At 50.6% G+C, this 22,317-nt stretch overlaps 1 pseudogene; it reads left to right on the top strand.

Moving 5' to 3' along the window:
• Positions 1-1,940: 1,940 nt before the first annotated feature.
• LOC102014128 overlaps positions 1,941-22,317 on the top strand; it is a 32,231-nt pseudogene continuing 11,854 nt past the window's right edge.

Genomic DNA, 22,317 nt, shown 5'->3' with positions numbered 1-22,317 from the left:
TCATGATTCAAAACAGCTGCTTAACCTCCAGCCATATCATCAGCATTCCCTTGGCACGACAGTGGAAGGATAAAGTGAAGGGGAATGCTCTTCCCTCTCTTTAACGGTACTCTGCAGGGCCTGGTGATGCACACCTGCAACCCCAGCACTCTGGAGGCTGAGGCATGAGAACCACCATAAGTTCAAGGCCAGCCTGGGCCACACAGTGAGTTCAAAGCCAGCTTGAACTGCATAATGAGAACCTGTCTCCAAAAAAAGATACTCTGGTAATTAAAGATAAAGAACTGTGCTTATTATGATAAAGGGATTGATTTACCAGAGCAATACCACAACTCCAAGTCTATTTGAGCTACTTAAAATAGCTGCTGAATCAAAAGTGAACAGAAACACGAGGGGACAGGTGAACTCACAGTCCTGGAGAAGTACTTTTCTATAATGTGTCTTTCTCAATAACCAATAGAACGAGCAGAGCAAAACCAGTGAGGACACAGGTGCCATCAAAGTGCAGTGAACATGTGTGGCCTGATTGACACCCGCAGCTCTGTCCCTACAGTGACAGGGTTCTCATTCCTCATTTCTTCCACCTCCCTGCCTCTCTCACTAAACTGGAGAAAAGAGGGTTTTGTCTTCTTTTAACAAGAGCGCTGAAAGTCTTAAATTACCTTCTCCAAGGTCTGCAAACAGAAGTCTTAGAGCAGACAGCCACACTTGCTTTTCTCTGTTTCCAAGAGCCCTGAGCTTTGAAATCAAAGGCTGAGCAGGCAGTCGTGAGGAAGTGAATTGAGCTCGGCCAAGTGCTGGCCCAGGAGGAAGAAGCAAGCTGAGCTGCAGCTGGGGTGAAGGCGATGGACAAGCACAGAACCAGTGCTTCTTACTGTGGTTCCAGAGTACTAAGAGCTTCTCTGAGTGGGGACGGCTCCTGGACAGGCATCTGCTCATGGGCGTGGTGTCCACATGCCGGGTGCAGGCTGGAGAAGGATCCATCCCTTCCAGAGCAGGCAGGGGTGGCAGGCATGGCAGGCCTTCTCTACTTCTGTCACCACCATCATATCATGGTTCCCAGGTCCTCCATCCACTGGTCAGCACAAGAGAAAGAGCACTGCGCTAGAGAGAGACCGGGCACCTCAGGACTGGAGTCTGGAGCTTTCACCTTAGCTCTTTGGCATGGAGTAGCAACAGGTAGCACTTATGGAGCACTTTCTGGGTCTTGAGGACCATCTATTAAAATTTCACATAGATTAATCCCTTAACCTTTCAAACAGCCTTCTGGCATAGGGATCACTGTGATACAGATTTGCCAGTGAGAACTCTGAAGGATGGAAATTTAGGTACTTGCACAAAACCCCATCACAAATAGATCCTGTGAGTTCACATCAGTCGTTCGACAGATCAGGCTTTGAGCATTGTGGTCTTTGGACTTCAGAGACTTCTGTATTTCCTGCCAAACTGCCGGGCCTATCTGGACCTGTTTCCTCAACTGGGAAGTCAGGGGGTCAGGGACAGATAGGTAGAATAGCAGCCGAGGTCTGTGCCTGCACAGCCGCTCTGTGCCATGTTCCTGCCATGTGTGTGCAGAAGGCACAAATCAGCAATGCACAGTGTGTGCCACATACAGGGTGTGTGTGTGTATGTGTGTGGCAGGTACACACATGTACTGCAACACAGAATGAGAACACAACAAGGCCCATGCAAGGTCTGCAGAAGACCAGTGGGTCAGATCTTTATTGTGAGGACAAAGCTGACATCCATGATGATGCAAGTGCCACCCATGCAGCCCTCTGGCTGGTATACAGTAGCCAGTGTATGTGCAGATCCCTGCTCCAGGCAGCCACCCAAAAGCCTACTAGGGCACATGGCTCAAAGGCCTCTGGCATGGGAAGGTGATGTGTTCCCTAGGCTTCCTGGCCAGCTTATGTGTGTTTTTTGCAGTCCTGGTGATGATGGCCCATTGCAAGAATGACCAGGATGACTGGTTGGTCATCTACCTGAAGTATTTGCTCTTTGTGTTCAACTTCTTCTGGATACGTGAATTCTGCACACACATCCCTTTCCCCAGTAATGAGGAGTCTGTTGATTTTTTCCACATCCAAGGCCTCCAATGGGCAAGTCCTAGTGTTGCAAGACAGTTTGTGCCTTTGTTCCTAAGGGAAAGCCAGAGGGCTTGGTCTGCAGGTGGGCATGGCATCAGGCCACCTGGCCTGTGACCCCTGTTGTAGCAGCACCCTTTTCATGCCAGTTCCCTGCAGTAAAGGCCAGCTCTTTCTTTCTTGGCACTGGTCATGCAGTGCCCTATAGGAATGTGACTGCCTGAAGCAACAGCTTTTTTCCCCTGAAGCCCTTTTGGTCCATGCTCTCCACTGCTTTGGGTAGGAATGGCATCTCTCTATGGTGACTCCCCAGGAAACCTCCCTGGCTGACCTTTTCCAGAACAGTGTAGAGTCTGTCCACTGAGCACTTGGGAACAGAATACCAACAGCTCCCCAAAATAGCCATCCTCTGGGGTGTGTGTTTGCAGGGCAGTCTTGTGCAATTTTGGGAGGGGGTGACAGGTTTTGCAATCAACTGCACCTGGGCCTCTGCCATTTGTGACTGGTGCAACTTCAGCCAACTTACTCAGGTTCATTGAGTCTGTGTCCCCAGCTAATTTGGGGATCATTTCTAGTCTCTTGGTGTTGCATTCAATAAATGCAACATTCTGAATATATTAGATTTCAAATGCCTGAAAATACTGCCACAGCAACCTACTGATAAGACAGAACTGGATTTCCTGCTGCCCAAGGCTGCCTCTATGACAGTCTCACAAGCCTCTCAGGAAGTCAAATGCCAGGGTGGGACGAATCTCACTTTCCTCCAGGTGCTTGATGCAGATTGGCCAAGACCATGATAGAGCAGTGTAGGCTGGATGGATCCAGCAAAGCAGCAGTTTTGGGGAGGAAGAAGGCAGCCATTTGATGCTATGTATCAAAACAAGAGCAATCTCATGTTTGCTTAACTTTTTGCAAAGTTCCTAAGAGGAGCAATGCACTGATCTGCCTCTTTGTCTTCCTGAGCTAGTGTCTCCTGGAGCACGGACAGCCTCCGATGAGGACGGTGGGTGATAAGCCAGATGCTGCAAACTGAGAGCTGTGTAGAGTGAGAGGCTCTACATTCTCAGAGATAATCTACTGGGGTGTTTAGGATTCTTACTGAGTCAGCATTTCTTTGTAAGAACGTTTTTCCTGATCATTTTCAAATGACTTATGTGCACACTACGGATAATCTCCAAAAGACTGAACAGTATAAAAAAATAAAAATTGCCCCTATCATATAGTGTTGGCTTCCCAGGGTTGCCCACAGTAGAGTGGCCTTACGTGGCAGCAGTGTTTGTCCTCACAGTCCTGAAGACGATCAGTCCACATCAGGCGCTCATGGGGTCACACTCCCCCTGAAGCTTGGGCAGACCCTCTTCTTGCCTCTGACAGCTTCAGGCAGGGCTGGTGACTCTCAGCAGCCCCTGGCTCACTGTGGCAGCGGTACACCAGTCTCCACCCCTCCTCACGTTCTGGACCCCCGTCTCTTTCTCTGCGCACCATTTTTGTCTTATAGAGCAGCATGCTGTCCGGGTTGGGGCCACAGAAATGACCTCATTCTAACCTGATTCCTGCTGCCTAGATTTCCAAATAAGGTCATATTCTGGGGACTGAGGGTCTGCATATATTCTTCGAGGGACAGTTTGTTTCATACCACTTGCCATGAGGTGGGGGGCAAGCCCTATCAGAATTCCCTCTAGACTTTGCACTGGTGGTGGATGTTAGCAGAGGGACAGAAATACTTGGAGAGGGTCAAGTAGTTGGACACGTGAAATGGACAAGATTAGGAATTAATTGGGTGGGCGCAAGGGATACAAAGCTCCTCGCTGGATGGTGGAGCTTAGCATTTGGACAGGGGACTGGAAAGAGAAGCATTGTGGGGTCAGATATGGACATCATGGCCTTCAGTCTCCAGGAGACATCTGAGTGGGGACCTTGTGAACGATTAGCTCACAGCTCCTGGCCTCCAGAGCCAGCCAGGCCAGCATCTCAGACTTGAAGATTGTCCCCACCTGGGTGGCAGCATTGAAAGCAGAGTGACTAGGAAAGCTGAGAAGAGGAGAAGGAAGAGTGACATGCAGGCATCTCCAAGAACAGGGTTGAGTCTGGCTGACCAGCAGTGCCTGGTGGCTCGAAGGTAAGGAGTTCCCAGATGGGGCTGAGGTGCTCACACCAGGAGAGCTCCACAAAGCTGGATAAGTAGTGACCATTGGGGAGTCAAGGTAGAGGGGCAGCAGGGGTGAGGACCTAAGAGATGTGGGTCAGTGAAACGGAGCCTAGCAGGTGAGCAGGATGAACAGAGGGGACACAGTAAGCACCTCAAAGCTTGGAACAACTATTGGGCTGAGTCATAGGAGTGGCGGTAGAGGGAGAGCAGCGGAGGTGAGGGTTGGAGAGGCAGACCTCCATGTGGATCCTGCTCCTGGGCCCCAGGCAGGAGGGGAAGGCTGTGTCCAGAGCTCCAAAGCACCAAGGCTGGTGTGGTGACCACCCTCAGGGGTCCCTTCCAGCCAGAGTGGGCCATGTCTACATTCCTTTGGAGCTGTAAGGAGAAGGGTGTGGTGGGTGGGTAGGTGGGCAGCAAGCGGATTCCAAGGGCAGCCACTAGGGAGTGGCACTGCCCTTAGCCTTCTCCAGCTTCGCATTAGAAACATGGCACCTGGCACCTGCCTGGCTGCAGACCAGCCTCTCAGGGCCTGGCCAGCACAGCCTTGCTCTTGTGACTGCAGTGATAGCCTCAAAAGTTTCCAGCCTCAGGCTGTGATGCAGGAGGTCATGCTGTTCTGTCTCTTCAAACTGCCTCGCCATCTTCAGGAGATATGGGGCAGACTGCTGATTGGTCTTTTATCCCAAGACAGAGCCCAATTCCCTGGGGACTGACCAGATCTCCCCAAGAAGGGGACACTGACCCCAAAAGACCCTGTCCCTCACAGACACACCCTTGGAGTCCCATTGCTGTCTCATCCTGACCTATAAAGCACAGCAGGGCCAGTGTCCACACTGGGTGTGCCTCACACTTGCCCCTCAGAAGAGTCGTCAGACAGAGCAATAGGGGATCCTCAGTATCCTCCAGGTTGCTGCTCATGGTCACCAGCCTCCTGAAGTCCAGAAAGGGAGCCAAGAGCAGAGGCCAGGTGCCCGAGCTGGAAGGAGTGAGGTGAGAGCACAGTTTCTTCTTCCCCAGTGATCTCCTCCATATGCTTCACCAAAGTCTGGCACAGGACGGAGGAAGCCAGGGCTCCCTGCATCCACATTGCACTGAATTTGCAAGATGTTGTTGGGCTGGAGCCTTACACAGGTTATCCCATGCTACCCTCTGCCCAGCCCTCAAAGCACTTATCATTACATCCTCATTTTGTAAATGCAGAACAGGCTCACCAACTTCAGATTCTCACCCCAAGCCTTATACTAGTGATAAGCAAAGTTAATGTGGTATTTGAATACCAGGTCAGTAATTACAATGACTACTTAAAAATTCAGTCCACGGTTTTTATTAAGCACCTATGAAATGTCAAACATAGTTCTAGGTACTCAGAACACATCAGTCAAAAAGTTCCCTACTGTCTGGAGCAGACCATGGTAGGCTTTCTATGGCTGGACCCTCCACTCATGTCATCCTGGTTGCTCCTCCAAGCTCCCCTCAGAGCTATCTGTTAGACCCCACTTTGCAGAGTGTGGAGCTGTTTTCCCAGTGTTCAAGCTCAGTGATTATTTGCCACAGAAAGTTTAGTGTCGTGGCTGAACTGTGTTCCCTCCAAGTTCACACACTGAAGCTCTGACCCCGATGAGACCGACTTGCAGGCAGAGTTTTGGGGAGGCAAGTAAGGAAGGGGAAGTGATCATGAGGAAGGTGCTGAGCCCAATAGGAAGTACAAGAGGATCTCCACGGCAAGCACTACAGAGGCCACGTGAGGACCCACAGAGAGGCTGCCAGCAAGCCAGAAGCTGAGTCAGCCAAGGCCTTGGCCTTGGACTTCCAGACCACAGAACTGGAAGAAATAAATTCTCTTGCTTAGGCCACCCAGTGTGTGACATTTCATGATGACAGTCGAGGCAGACTAAGCTGTTAGACAAATCACTTGACCACTCTGACCTCACTCCCTTCTAATGTTAAATGCAAATCCAATGCCTATAAGAATTAGAGGTTGGTATTTTGAGAAACATTTAGCACAGTTTCTGGCACATACTTGGTGTTTGCTGTTATGCAGGACAGTTATGATGAGAGGAACAGCCAAACCTTGTCCCACTCTCAGTCTTCTCTATCCACGGTGCTAATGTCAAGACTCTGAGCACTGTCACTCACGGCATAGACAGGTATGGTGTGCACATCCGTAACTCTAGCTACTTGGGAGACTGAGGCAGGAGAATCATAAAGTTGAGGCCAGGCTGGACAACTTAGCAAGAAAAGATCTCAAAATAAAATTTAAAAGGTCTAGTGGTGCTGTTCCTGGTAGAGCGTTAGCCTAGCATTAGCAAGGCCTGGGTTCAGTCCTCAGTGCTCCCTAAAAGAAAGACAGATAAGGAAAAAAGAAACACATACAAGTGTAAAAAATATTAACAGCAAGAATTACGCATAAAACTAAACTCACCCTTACAAATGTGACACACTCTGATATTTTCTCTGTGATTATTATTTTAAATGTGGGTTACAATCCACTAAACTTATTTCACAAGCCCCTTTGGTCACATTCCAAAGTTGAAAACCCCAGGGCAGTCTCCATGTCTGCCTAACCCGGGCCGAGTCCAGAAGTCAATCTTCCCATCACCCTGTCCCTGGGTGTCTCCACAGACCTTCCCATCAGGGACCCAACCTGACATGACTCTTGCACATCCTCATGAGCCCAGAAAGCACATGCCCAGATTTTCCACTGTGGCTGCCTACGAAGTGCCTATCTTCTCCCTGCTTTTTCTACACAGCTCCCTACAGCTCCCAACAGCCCTGCAATGTTGTTCTCTAATTTATTATTTTAATTAGTTGCTTGGCTATGTTAATAATCAAAACTTTCCCAACCTCCCAGGGGCTCCGCCAGGCTATTATAAGAGGCTGGAGTGGCTGCCTCTGCTTAGGAGCTCTGTCCTCCTGGAAATCGGCTCAGCCTTGATGCTTCCATGGGGAACTCAGGTACACCACCCAGGACAAGGGACCAAGACTCACTGGTGACAGAAAAGATGGTGGCTCGAGCCCTGGCCCCAGGAGTGTGAGGGCTGGAGTTAGTCACTTATGGGTACAGCAAGGGCCAGGGAGGGAAGAGCCTTCTGCTCACGTCCAGGCCCAACCTAGGAAGTCCTTCACTTCCTGTGCATCCCCTGCTGAACGTGGCCTCTGCGTCCCACCTGAGGTGGGTGCACATCTATCACATTTGGTCGGTGCACTTTGCAGGGCCATATAGTAACACAAGTCGGGATGAAGCTTGCGGTAAAAGCTCTGTGTCCCTGTACAGCACATGGCACTTGCTGGCTGTAGCTCGACCCTGATGGCTTGCTTCCTGGACAGAACAGCTTCACGTGGGACAGCAGCTCATTTGGTAAAACAGGCATAAAACAGGATATTAAGATCCTTGTGTTCTTCTTTTTTTCTTTTTTTTTTTTATTATTTTAAAGAGTAAAAGAAGGATAACATAGTAATAGGGGGGCTTACCAAATTACAGACAAAGTGGTAGGAAATTATCAATGGTTGTTGTTTTACATATTGTTATCTACAACATAGTTTCTCAGGAAAACAAATAGACAAATAATAGTGAGCTACAGACAAAAGTGGTAGGTTGTTATCAATGGCTGTTGTACTATACTTTGGTATCTTCAAAGTGGTTTCTAAAGAAAATAAATAGAGCAATGCATGAGTGACCAATTGAATATTCATTGACTATTCTCAATGGTTGTTATAGGAAACACATAGTAATAAACATACATCCATTTACGAAATAGCATAGGAACAATACAAACATTACACAGTTATGGACAGATTAGTAGGAAAATATCAATGGCTGCTGTAATACATGGTGGTATCTTCAAAGTGGTTTCTCAGGAAGACGGAGATCCGCAAGTAAGATCTAACAAGTAATTACAGCCTAATGGTTGTGAAAAATAGCATATTAGCTCCTCACCAGTGACTCCTTTCACTGAGGTGTGACGGCTGAAAGGAAGGCCAGGATTGAAAAGAATGACCGAGAGACTTGCACCTGTGTCTAGCAACAGGCTGTTTTCTTGTTCCTCTATAGTCATGATTACCCGGGGCTCCTCCATGGAGATGACAGTCTGGCCAGAGGCAGAAGGCAGAGTATGCCCCAGGCCCCCTCATTCCTGTTAGACTAACTGGTAGGATGGGTCTGAGCTCTGGGGCCTCTGCTTCAGAGCGCAGACCAATCTCCAGTATCTTTTTTTTTTTCTTTTTTTTTGAGCCAGGGTCTCACTATGCATTTCAGGCTAGCTTTGAGCTCACTTTGTAGCCCCGGCTGGCCTCACGCAGCAATCCTCTTGCCTCAACCTCCAGAATGCTGGGATTACAGGTGTATGCCACCACTCCTGGCCAGATTCCTGAGTTCTTTTCTCCACTATGCTGCTAGAGTTATGTGGCTCTTGGATGTCACTTCTCTCTGGGCCTCAGTTTTTCCTTCCAGAAGGTAAAAGATGTGGACCCTTTTCCTTCCTCTTGTGGAGTCCCTGGGTGTCTCCACCATGTAGCCCTCTCCCAGGCATGCTAAGATGAACGAGGTTTAATTAGGAGGCCACCGTGGGAGACACCAGGTAGCAAATGGACCGAGTAGTCTGTGCTGCACATAACTGTACAAACATGCACGAGACAGGAGCTAATGGGGGGTTGACTGCGCGAGGACGTTTTCTTCAGGCTCCTGAGCTGGGGCTGATAAGTGCAGGTGAACTAATGCTCCCTCCCGGCAACCGCCTCAGTGTGTCCTGTGGGATTTCACACTCCTTGTGAGGGTAGATGGGATGGGCGGGCATAACATTCTCACTTCTTTTTCAAGTCTCTTTAAAACACAGACATGAACACAGTGCCTCCTGGTGGAAAGTGCCCTCCATGTGACAAGCTAGGCTCATGGACTCAGACTCCTCACACAGGACAGATTTGGAACCGAGGTTACCAGGCAGAGAGGACGCCAGTGCCAGCCTCACCTCAGAAGCAGGAAACTGCTGCTCCTGAACAGGGAGAATAGCGGCACTTGACAGCAGCTTCTTTTTTCCCAGGTTCTCGGAGGTGTGGGTGTGGACTGGGGCACCCTCAACTCAGTGCCCCACTTTTGTGCACTGGGCTCTGCCGTCAAGGTGCAGCTGACGGGAAAGGGAGAGTCCCAGGGAGCTGAGCGTGGCTCACAGGAGGTCTCCTAGTCCTTGCTCTGAGCCCCCAGGCTGTCTGAACCCTGAGTCATTCACTGAGTCCTCTCTGTGGCAGGAATACCCTGGTAGTGACTGAGCGAAGAAAGAGCAGGGCACTATCGGCTGGGTCCTTCTGTAATCTGAGAGCCTGGTAGTGCCAAGGTGGATGCTCAGTTGGTGGTGCTTTAAAGAGAGAGAGAGAATAAAGACACATCCACCTGGCACTAAGACCCCACTGACACAGAGAAAAGTCCCTGCGCCTTTGGTATGCAGACTGCTCCCTTAAAACTAATGGTCATAAATCAGGGAGAAGTATCACTGCCCAAGAAATTCAGCCGATGGAGGCAGATTGGAAAGCGCAGTTCTGTATCCAAGCTCCATCCACCCAGTGCCACTCTTACTACCATGGACTTCTGGGCTTTGGGTTGTGTTCCCAGGGCTGGGGCGCTCATACACACACACACACACACACACACACACACTCCAAGGCTCCTGGGAAGGAGGGAGTGGTGTCACAGGGTTGTCAAGGGAATGCCCCTGACCCCAGGTGGGAGCAGCCAGCACACTGGAAATGAACTTAGGAGGATGCGTAGGAGCTCAGCAGAAGAAAAAGAAGGAAGAGAAAATCTGAGCCCCACAGAGGCTATGTATCTTGTGCAGATTCACACAGCTGATCCTTAGCAGCTGTAGGACAGGACACAGGCTCCTTGCCCCCCAGATCTCCCTCTGATCATTCCACTGATGCGTCCTTAGTGATGTTGCTTAGTTTGTGGTCACTAAAGCCCAGGCTGGAGGAAGGAGAGCAGGAGTTTGGTGCCCTGGGGGTTTGGGGCAGTGGGGCTTCTCCACTGGGTGCCATGGCAGCTGAAGAGGGGTCACATGTGACCCTGCGGTATCAGGTCTGAGTGGGGTGTGGTGCTGGTGATAAAACCACAGGGGCAGAGAGCAGGGGTGGCTCTGTGGTCCCAGATGGGTGGGCCCAGCCCCAGACCCTTCCAGAACAGCACGGTGCTTGGCAATGAACATACGCCATGCTGTTACCCTGTGTGGATCCTGTTTCCAGGTACGTGGGCTTCCCGGGTCTGGAGAGAAACAGCTGTCCTGGCCAGGGAGTGTTTCCCCACCGGGACCCCAGGGCCCTTCCCTCTGCCACTCCTGTCTTTCCCGGGCTCTTAGGGCTCCTTTTCTGCTTTCCCGCAGGTCTGCAGCCTTAGTTCTAACAAGCCCCAGCATATGTGGCTGCTCAGCTAATCCTTCCTCTTGCAATGACTTAAACAACGCACTGGCAGTTTCTTTTCTACCACTGGGCAGCTCCTAAAGTTACTCGACATAAATGTCCTGCTGTACCCTCCTGGCCTGCCATGCCCAGCTTCACCCTCTACAGGTTTTCTGGCTTCTGACCACAGAACATGACCTTGAAGCTATAGCACTTGATACTCCACTGAAAGTAAGGCCAGTTTTATGAAGAGCCACACCCTATTGAGCCTCCTTGGGTTCAGAGTGCCCTAAGCCACCGCTCCTCCTCTCCCTGCCTCTTCTACTGCTCCTTCTGCTGGCTTAGGGGCTTTCCATGAGGCTGAAGGATAGCTAGGAGCCACTGGCCTGGAAGCGTCTTGCTGGAGGTGTGCTGGCAGAAGGTTTCCCCTGGTACTTACAGGGACATTGGAATGCCCACATAGAAGGGGAGTTGGAGTCATTCCTAGCCAGCACCCCATTTTGGGGGTGAGGAAGGGAGTCCTAGAGAGGCTGAGTATCCACCCCAGCATCACATGGCTGGTCAGGGGCACAGCAGAACTAGGCCCAGGGTCTTCCGACTTCTACCCCCATGAGGACTGCTGTGACCCATTTTGCAGCCTTACCTCTTCTGTCTGGAGGAAATGTTGTTTTCCAAAGAGCTGACCAAGTCCCAAACAGAACTTGGACTCTCTTGTTCCTTAAGGATGCTCACAGGTGGTGTCTCCTTCCCTGCTCACCTCAGCAGATATCACATGCCCTGGGAGGGCTAAAGACTCATCTCCTGACTTCTGGGTACCAGAAGGAGCTCATCTTTGCTGCTTTCCAGACTGGTTCAGGGCAGAGTGTCCTTCCAGATCCCTCCCTGACATTGCACAGTGGCTAGGGACCCGTCTGCCACGCTGGCCCATCTGTGGGCTCAGTCTGCTTTCCACAGCCAGGACCAACACCACTTCTCCCCTGGGCACACTGCCCATGGCTCCTACACCTTCCCCTGGGAGCAGCATATTTTTTTTTTTCCTTTCCTATCTAATATGTTTTTTAACTGCTTTAATGGAAAATTACACTCTTCATTATCCCATCTCTTACCCCAAAGCTTCTAGGAAAGATGCGGAGAAAGATGGAGTTTCAAGTCCTAAGAAAAAGTCAACAGCACTTCAGACAACTACTCCCTGGGGAAGGGGCCCCAAGCTTTAATGGACACCTACAGGAGCCCTGTGGGCAGGTCCAGAAAGCCTGTCGTGCTCTGAGACACAGCACAGCGCCACCCACTGGGGGAGAGGGGAAGGCCGCTTGGACCCCTACTAATTATGAAATCTGGGTTGTACTTCTTGGGAACTTCAGAAAATATTCATGCCTGGTCCCACTCCCCAGGCTACTGATTGGTCTGGAGTGTGACCTTGATTTCTCCTGGCTCCCCAGGTGATCATGCAGCTAAGATTTAACAGGGACATAGAGGTGGAGGAGACCTTGGAGACCATCAACCAAAGCTCCTTACATGGTTTAATAGGCTTCCACGCCTGAACCTGAGGGTCTTATTTGATATGGAAGATAATTTCTCTGGGCAAGAGATCCAAATCTTTTTATCAGCTTCTCATGCGGTTTCTTGTCCCCTAGCATAATGATTATTTACTGTCCCTACCCCTGAGCAGACGTACTGTAGTGGTCCCGATCCAGATGCTCAGCCTACACTCTGATTTGGTGAAGATGGGGTTAAGCTAAGGGAAAATGGAGATTGTACATCTTTCAATACAGACACTGTACCTATTAGAAGCCAAGTTTCTTGGCTTCTTGCTGGGGTTAGATCAACTCGGCAAGGTTGTGTTGACTAGCAAGCTGACTGCTGTTCAGAACCTCTTCCTGGCACTATTATATGCCTTTGTGTTATGGTTGATACATTGTGTCAACTTGGGGAGTCTAGAGGTTTGGCTAAGTGACTCAGCAGGAAGCCAGGGTGCTTACTTTGTATACATCCTGAGCCTGTGGAAGAGGAGGGCATGGAGATTATGTGAGAACTACACGCCCCTTAGGTGGGGGTAGCCTGTTTACAAAGTAAGGCAGGGAAAGAAGCTGCTTGCCCCCGTTCGGCCCTTTTACTTTGGCTGCTTTGCTAGTCGGCTGCCGTTCCCCGCTTTGGTCTTGTTGGTTTGCTACCTTCTGGCTTGGAGCCAGCCAAGTATGGACTGAAACCTCCACAAACTGTAAGCTAAATAAACCTCTCCTTCCTTCATTTTGGGAGTTGGGTATTTTGTCTCAGCAACAAGAGAAAAGTAACCAAGACACTTTGGTTAACAAAAAATGAGAAAGGAATTATTGCATAATTAACCCACTATGTTTGGTAGGCCAAAGCCCAACCTGGGAAAAAGAAATAACAAGTGTTCTTAGTGGTTGTACATTGGGTACTACAGATCTAATAAGTCCCTTATTTGAGAGATGAAAAAGCTGAAGATGATCTAAGAGCATGAGGGGCTACCTTTAGGTCACACAGCTGGTTATACAAAGTTGAGATTCTCACCAAAGCCTTCCAGAAGTGTCATAAGGGACAAAAATAACCACATGTGGGGTACTTTGCTGACAGTTCTCACTGGTTATGAGGACTGACCAATGAGTGTCCATCAGTCAGCCTCATCCATTGCTTGGTTCCACTGACTCAGACTCAGGAAGTCCCTCACTATGTGGGAGAATGTGTGGGCCACAGATAACCTACACTCACAGAGAACTGAAAGAATTATTGAACCTCAGGATTTCATCAAATCCAAGATGTCATCAGTTTTAAGATACATCATTGATTTCCATACCCATAGGAAACAGTGCTGCCAAGTATCATTCGATCATTAGTCATAAGATGTATCCTAGTGTCAAGGAGATTGAAATGCGAGAGAGAAATATGAATCATAGGATGGAAGAGAGATGGCACTTCCTCTCCCTTTCACGGCCCATCTGTATCCCCAGGTGACGCCCTTCCATCTGGGTCTCATACCTGGTGGAGGTGCCATTGGAGATAAAGTAGCACCCAGAAGAAATCACAGTTGTTTTAAAAGCAGGGGTGGGGGAGCATGCCCATTCACTCCATAGTATCCAGAGACAGCCTTGCATTTGCTCCCAAAAGACCTGACTTTGAATCTCAGCTCTGAACCTCTAATGGTGTCAGCCTCCTTGGGCACATTCTTATTCTCCCCAAGCCTCTGTTTCCTCACCTGCAAGACAGACATATATGCTGCCCGTTCTCAGAAAGCAATTGCATTGTTCAGAAGGGAAATAGCGGAGTCATGCACACTGAAATTGTAGCTGCTTAGTGCATGTTAACCCCTGAGAGCTGCTTCCATTCCTCAGCTGAGGTCTGTGGCTGCCAGGAACAGGGAACAGGGAAGTGACAAGGTGGGTTCTACAGAGTCAACCCACAGAAGGCAGATGAGGAGTTTCACAAGGAAAAACTCTGAAGAAGTAGATGGAAGGAGTGGATGGAGCCTCAGTGTATGTGTGTGTGTGTGTGTGTGTGTGTGTGTGTGTGTGTGTGTGTGTGTGCTTCTCCAGCTTTGGTCACACCCAGGACCCCTTGAGGAAACATTAACCATACATCCGTAAGTGAGGACTGTGTTAGTCCACCTTCCTGTGATCATGTGGTCAGAGGTCTCAGGCGTCCTCTTCTCAAATCCCAGGCACATTCCCCTAGTGTTCCACACTGACACCCTGAGGATCCCACACACACACACACATACACACATGCATACACATTTTGTTCTGCTGAATGTGGCAGTCCCTGACAGAGCCATTCAGGCTTATTGAGGGGGGGGAATGGGGAACAGTACTATATTCCCTGGGTGCCACTCCCAGGTTGCAGTCAGCAGTGTCCCAGCCCAGCCCCCTCTTGGGACTGAAAGGTAAGCAGACAGTTAGTGAAGAAGATATCTCCTCCATCCTCTGTGGAGGAGCATGTGGCACACAGTGACCTTTCCTGGAGGAGGCAGCAGGTGCCCCTGACCCTGCCCCTCCTAGAGACAAGACCTCAGCCCTTCACCTTTCCTGTGGTCACACTTCATCTCCAGAATAGGCATGAGAGCCCCACATGTAAGGACCAAGGGAGCAGCAGCACTGAAAGTGCCCCACCTGGAGAAGGTGACAGGAGTGGGTCCACATGAGGGAAGGCAGGTGCCCTCGGGTGGTTGAGTGCTGGACAGGTGAAAAATCCAAGGTGTGGTCGCTCCCACAACTGCACCTATCTCTCTGCCTGTCAAAGGGCCCCACAGGCATCCTTGTAAAGAGCACGGCATTGGCGGTCAAACCCAGAGTCAAAATCAAAAAGTTATAAAAAAAGAAATAAATTTTTTTAAAAAGAAATCTGGCTTTCAACTCACTCACACGTGTGACTTTGGACGAGGTGCCTAGGCCTCCATTTTGTCACCAGTAAATCAGGTACCAAATGCTTCTCACAGCTGTTTGGAAAGTGAGGTGATTGGTGTATGAAAAGAACCTGTCCCAGTCTCCTGCAGGCAGGTGGGGCAGCTGTCATGGTTGAGGGTGTCTGGACCCTCACAGAGAAGAGCAGCTACCTCAGCATCTTGGGCTCTAGCATCTTCACTGCCTCAACCTACACCCTCATCTCTGAGGGCACCCTCATCATGGTGACTGGCTTCCTGGGCTGCTGCACCATCGTCTGGGAGCAGAGGGGCTGCGTCTCCGTAGTGAACACACCCAGGGTGACCTGGGTTCCCATCAGGAGACAGTGGCTCCACACCTGGACAAGAAGGACACAGAGCCCAGGGGGCTGCCAGGGAAGGTGGCTGCTCCAGGGCCTGTGTTGGCCAGATTGTGTGGGTTCCCAGGACAGGAGCCAACAGGGCAGCCTCAGCCACTACCATTCGCCCCTTCTTCCCCTCCTCTTTCTCTTCTCCTTTTTCTTCTTTCTCTTCTACTTCCTCTTCTTCCTTCTTCCTCCTCCTCCTTCTCTTCCACCCTTTCCTCCCTCTTTTTCTTGCCTCCTGCTGGTAATTTTCAAAGACATCCAAAGCTCAGTGCTATGATGAAGCCCCATGTTTCCAACACCCAGAATTCTCCACTTCCCCGCTCACAGCCAGCCTCATCCCACACACACACTCCCTGAGTTCCTCCCTGGCCCCCACCTGGGATGCTCTGAAGCAAACACAGACATCATGTCATCTGTAAAGCTCCCAGCACATATCTCTCCAGATTAAGAATGCTGCTTTAGAAAGCATAATAACATTACTACTCACACCTAGAAACAATTGACATTCATTCCTTAATGTCATGAAGTAACAAGGCAGTTTTGGATTTACCAACTGACCCAAAAACTGTTCATTGTTTTTAGTGTGAGTCAGAATCTAAATTAGGGCCAGATATTAAATGGATGATTTGTCTCCTAAGCCTCTTTCAGCCCTTGACTTATCCCCTGCTCCCCACAGCCTACCACTGCCGTCTCTCCCCTCTGCCTCTCTCTCCTGTTGTGTTGAAGGGACTATTTCTTTCACAGAATTTTGGGCTTCTCCAGTGACAATGTCCTGCTATGTTGTTTACTATATTCTCCTTATAGTTTCACTTGAAGCTGGGTGGAATCTAGCTGATGTGATGTTTGGCAAGAGTATTTCACAGCTGGCGGTATAGGTCTGGGAGGCTGGGAAGAGTGTCTTTAGTTGCTCATTGCTGGGAAAGACCCCAGGAGGGACCGGTAGGGCCCAGAAGCTGGAATCTAGCTCAGGGCTCAAGCAGACCCAGGTGCCCAGCTCTCCTTGTGCATTGCCACTTCCCCAAGGCCTGAGGCCTCTCCTCACACCACACTCCTGAGGGTCAAGGCCATGTGTGGGAAGAGGACAGAAGGACAGATGAAGCTGAAATGCATCTTTAGCGAGGAAGCATTAGCAGCAGAACTGACCCCACTCTCAAAGAGAAATAAGGCTCACCCTGAAAGGAATCACACAGTGGGAAGGAGGCTCCAACCCGGCCCACTTCCCGCATGATAATTCACTTTGCAGCTCTGCCTTCCACTGTCTCGAGAGCAGGAGGCCAGGAGGGTGCTGTGCAGGAGCCTGTGGCCCAGCTTGCAGCAGGCTCTCCAGCAGTGACCTAGATTCTTGCTGTGGATATAGCAGCTGCTGTGTGCAGGCCCAGCTGGACAGCCTTCCTATTTTGAAGAATTCCTTCACTTTGCTCAGAGGGAGAGCCCAGAGCAGGGGGTAATGGGGTGCACAGTGTCTGCTATCAGGGCAGAGGTTTCAGGTTCATTTCCAGCAGCAGTCACAAGAGTGGTGGGAGCCCCTCATGTGAGCTGGCAGGAAGATCAGCAGAGATCAGATTAAGGACCCCATGGAGTCCACAAATGTTCAAGTCTCTTACATAAAAGGGCATCGTGTTTTCTCTAACTTACATACATCCTCCTGGAAACTTTTAAAAACCATCCCTCCCAGCCTGGTTGTGGGGATACTGAGACAGCGGGAAAATAGGAAGTTCTGAAGCTGACAGCACACTGCTAAAAGTGTAGACAGTCCGGCTCCCCAGGCCACACTGGGACCCAGCTCACTTCAGAGCCTGCAGAGCAGCGATGATGAGGCCGGGCCTGCCCTGGACAGCTGCTTCCCTCAGTGAGGCGCAGGGGCCTCATCCTGGCAGGTGGGCACAGGGCAGTGGCATGCTGAGACCTGGCTGGTACAAGGTGGGGCTCGTTGCCAGGCAGGACAGCAGAGGCCTGGTGGTGGACATGGACACCTAGGGCATCCAGGGACTTCCTTGCCCCCATAAATAGCCCACCTGGGTCAAATCCTGTCCAGCTTGGAAGGGAACTTGAGGGCCAGCATTCACCAGAGAGTCCAGGCTTCGGTTTGCCACGTGGATGAGACAGGGGCCGTGAAGGCACCACTGGAGGATGCTCCAAATGACCGGCTTCTGGTAGAATTCTAAGAATTATTGCACAGCCAGGTGCAAGGGCCAGAAACAAAGCTGAGGGCTCAGCTCTGTACTTGCTCTGCTCCCTGTGCCACCGTCACGGTTGCTTCTCCTCCCTCTCTTCCTTCACTGTCCTTGGATGAGATCTGTCAGCCATCAGGCTGATTAGTGGGTCCAACCTCCCCAGACGCCAGCTGACCATCATGTAGGCTGCCAGAGGGCACCAAGCTCTGTGCCCACAGCTGTGCTAAGAGGTGAACAGTTAGTGGAATGCCACAACTGGTGCTTGTGCAAGTTTGGTGGGCACCTCTTCACCTACCTTCCAGCTTCCGAGGGTCAAGTAAGCAGAGAACGGGGTCATCCCACTGGGGCTAGAGGTATGCTGGGTACAGTGGCATCAGAGCAGGCTGGTTGGAGATGCTTCTGTCTTAACTCCACTTTACCCCTTCCATAGAGGCTACTTGTGGCCACTTTGATCCCACACAGTGCTGGCGATCTCTGGCTCAGCATCCCTGAACAGTGAAGCCAGGAGGAGTGTGTACTTGCACACACATGTGCTCACACACGTATTCCACCACAAGGTCAGGACATGATCAGGAATCTCCAACAGCAGGCTGACAAACTGTACCTTCCACAGCCTGGGACCTTCTTTGTTTGTATTCCCTGCCTCCTTTGAAAGAAGCAGCAACAAAGCGGGCCCAAGGGTAGACAGAAAGAGCAGAGGACCTGACTCACACACACTCTGGCCCCTAGCCCGAGTTAGGGAGTTCTGTCAGACCTTTCTTGGGCTAACACAAGCAGGAATTTAAAACCCAGGCTCCCATTTAGAGTCAGGCAATGTGGTTAAGATACTTTAAAAGTGCTCTGTGGTTCCTGAAGTTCCTTCCTGGCTTCATTTCCTTTCCCCCTGCACCATGCCTAACTTCCTTTTGAAATCTTTAATCAGCTAAGAGAAGTTCCAAAGGAGAAAGGCAGTGAGTCTAGCGCTGTATAAAGTGATCCCCAAAGAGAAAAAAAGGAAGATGAAAGACCCACATCCGAATGATGTGCATCCAGTGTGGACTGGGAAGAGGGGAAGACTGTTATCAAAAGTTCCCAAGGAAACACAGAGTGCAGCTGCTTGCACACAGGCACACTGTCCTGCCTGAGCCCTCATCCTGGGATGTCTGCAACCCCTCCAAGTCACTTCCTCGGTAGACGCTCAGTGGAGACAGGAACAGTAAGTTTGTGCAAGTGCTGAAAGGATGATCGGCTTGGCATTGGAAATCTGCAGAGGAGAAAGGGAATGGGCTTTAAATTATTCACACTAGCTCTTCTTTTTTTAGCTAAGGCTGCATGACAGAGGCAGATAATTCAGGCCATCCAAGCCTAAGGCTGATGACCATGGCTGATGCCACCCACATCAAAGGAGAGAGTTATTTTTAGTTTTGAATATGGGCTTTGCGAACTTTTACATCTTCAACCAAATGAAGATCATGATGGATGGTTTGGACTAAACTGGATCTTTGTTTAAGGCCATCTTTGTTTAAGGAGGCTATTTTATTTTTAGAGAATGGATAAATGTAAGACATTTTGGAAACCAGTTTTTGAAAATGAGGAAACCCAGAACTGCAGTGCTTCTGCCTGGGATATCAAGACATGGTTAACTAGGGAAATAAGATCTAGAATCTGGGACAGGTTTCTGTCCCTTTCACAAGATTCTCTTGGTCCTCTCACAAGTCACCCAGCCTCTCTTTGCCATCTTGGTAACCCCATCTTTGCGTGGGATGCAGTATAAGGATAATGAGGGAGTATTTTAAGGTCTTAGGAAATGAGTTACCACATTATATAAAGATCATAAAAATGTGCCTCTAATTAACATGTACATCACTATCACTGTGACCAAGCTCCTTTGAGAAGGGACCTAAATAAACAGAGTTATTCTTGTGCCGTTGCTCCCAGGGTCCCACAGCCTTGTGAGGCCACACCCCCCAAAGAGGCTGGTGAGAGTACAAAGTTTAGTGGGAACCAGGTTCTGGGCCCTGGGAGTTGTGTCTTGTCACTTTGCCTGGCTCCTTCACCCTCCAGGCTCAGGATAGTCAGCACCTACTTTGCTTCATGGCACTTTGATCTTTGAATCAACTGCCTCTAACTCCCAAAAGGACAGAGAACCTACAGTCAAAGTGTTGGGAGCCTACAGTTCCTTTCCAACAGTCTGAAACAACTGGCCCTCATCCGTGTGGTTAGCATGGTGGAGACCAGGGAGGGCAGGATGGCCTCTCTCCAGGCTCTTTGGGAAATAGGATACAAATATCTTAAAGAGCCGGCTGAACAGAAGACAGAGTTGGCCTTTGCTCTGCTCCCCATGGGGCCCTACTGACATCATCAAGAGAGTCAATGGGCTGAAATCTGCTCTGATCCAGGACAGGCATCCAGCTGCCTGTTGGGATGTGGCCCTCCTGTGGGATCCTCGGACCCGTTCCCAACTCCCCTCCACACTGGCCTCTTCAGTGCAGGGCCTGCAGAAGACACAGGGAGGACCCTCCACCCATGTCCTTAGCCTAGTGAGGCCTGGGGACTACACATGCCTTTTGCATGGCTTTCTTACCATGCCTGGCAGGCTGTACCATGCTCTCCCTGTGTGCCTAGACACAGCAAATGGGTGCATACCTTCCCTGCAGCATAAGATTCCTGGCTACTTTCAAGTGAAACCCAACCCATGAGGTAACTGTCAGAGGTGTATTTGGGGATTACTGCTGTCCCTTCTCTTGCATCCCTTTTCTTGGGCAGATTCTAGTTCCAACTACATAACTGGAAGAAGACATGAAACTGTCCCTCTCCCAGAGCTACACAGCATGGCCCCAGTTACCAAGCTCTGACAGCCAAGATGCAGGGGGAAGCCTCAGAAAGACAATATGAATGCTCCATCATCCTTCAACGAGTGACTGGGAAGCCCGTGTGGTCATGTAGGCCATTTTTGCTCCCCATCCCCTGAGGGTCCCATTTCCCAAGCACGCGTGTGGGCCTGACTATCAGGAAACTGGTCTGTGGTGACATCTCATCAAAAGGTCCCATCTGGGCATCTGTTGAGGTGACCAGGGCTGCACAACCTTCCTACTCTGCTGATGCTGCAGAAGGGAGTGGTCAGCAGGGCCAGCATAGGGCTAAAGAACCGCATTTCCCCAGTTGCTCCATTGAAACAGAGTAGGCTTTTGCTCCTCACTGGGGAGCATGCATTGCCCACATCCCTGACAAGCACAGGGCTCAAGCAGAGGAAATGTCCGGCCTTCCTCCTGCCCACCTCTGCTGTGGTGTGGCAGCCAGCCTTGGCTGCAGGCGTCCTCCCACCTGGAGCCAGGAGAGGGTGGTAACGAGTGACTGACCATGGACCTTGCAGGCCCATGTTCATACTCAGTGCCCTGTGGCGTGCTGAGGTTTTAGTGGCACTTAGAATGAATTGGAACATAAGCTCCAGGAACCAGGGAGATGGTAGCCGAAAGGTCATCATTGCTACTAATGTGGCTGATGGGAGTGTGGCTTTCTATAGTAGCCAAAAGTTTTCGCTCCTCCATCCTCTGCTTGAAACAAGCCTGTGACCCTTGCTAAGCCCACCACAGGGCAGAGAGCAGATGATGTAGCATCCTGAGGACAAGTAACAGTCGGAAAGCTGTGCACCAGAGAGACAGGAGGCACAGCTGTAAGAAACAGGACAGCTTGTATGTTCTGTAAGTTCCCTGCACAGCGCACAGGACAGGAGAAAAGAGACTCCATGCTGAATCTCCCTGGATGACAGACTCGAAGCTCCAAGTCATGTCCTTCCCATGGGAACTTGTGTTATATGTAGCAGAGCCTCAGTGTGTGAGTGAATCACTCACTGTGTGTGAGTGAATCACACACAACTAGTCACTCACAGTGTGTGAGTGAATCACACACAACTAGTCCCCAAGGCCAGCTGCCCCAGGCACACCTCTTCTGGACAGCACCACTCTGTGCCCAGGCCCACCTTCCTCCAGTTGCATGAGATGTACCTTACCCACCCCTTGCAGTGCCCCGGAGATGGGCAAGCTGACTTCCTCCACCTCATCCTCTCCCTTCTCCTACAATTATGCACTGCACTACAGAGCAGAGTTTCCTAACCCACCTCTGCAAGCATTCCCAGCACATTCAGATTTCCCTGCTCTGCTGGACACAGGCAGGGAGAGCAAAGAGGCTGACACTCTGTCCTTGGCATGTGCCTGATAAGGAACAGGGCACTTGTGCTGCAAGGTGGCTTAGACTCCTGCTTGGATTTGCACAGAAGCGCTCACCTCTGAGCCCCAGTACTGTTCGCTCCTTCCAGACCACCTGTTCCCTGGGGCCCAGCATCTGCCCTCTCTTGTTCCTGGTTGGAATTTCTCCTCTTCAGCCTTCCTTTTCCCCAGTCAGCCTTGTGTCCTACAGTTATACTGGGAGGGACCCCAGTGCCTTTCCTCTCCTGGGGTTCCAGCCGTGACAGCTTTTTCTGCCCTCCCCCATCCGAGTCATTTTGGTTCTACCTGAGCGCACCGGGGGCTGCAGGCTGCACCGTCTCTCACCAGACGGTGAGGAGAAGACAACTGGCAAGTGTAGGTCTTTCCAGAGGGAGGTAGAAGGCAGAGGCTCATCACTTCCAAACACCTGAGCCCAGGGGCAGCAGTGTCCTTTGCATTCCCTGAACCCCTTTTCCCCCACACCCCTCATCCTCACCCTGCAGCCAGCTGGCCAGGCCCTAGGCCCGCTCTGGGTCCTGCTGTCATGCAGCCCATTCAGACTGAACACTGCAGCCCCCCTT

The sequence above is a fragment of the Chinchilla lanigera genome, unplaced genomic scaffold (assembly GCF_000276665.1).
Source record: "Chinchilla lanigera isolate Chin_1 unplaced genomic scaffold, ChiLan1.0 scaffold00012, whole genome shotgun sequence".
Lineage (NCBI taxonomy): Eukaryota > Metazoa > Chordata > Mammalia > Rodentia > Chinchillidae > Chinchilla > Chinchilla lanigera.
This window is presented reverse-complemented; position numbering and strand designations above follow the sequence as displayed.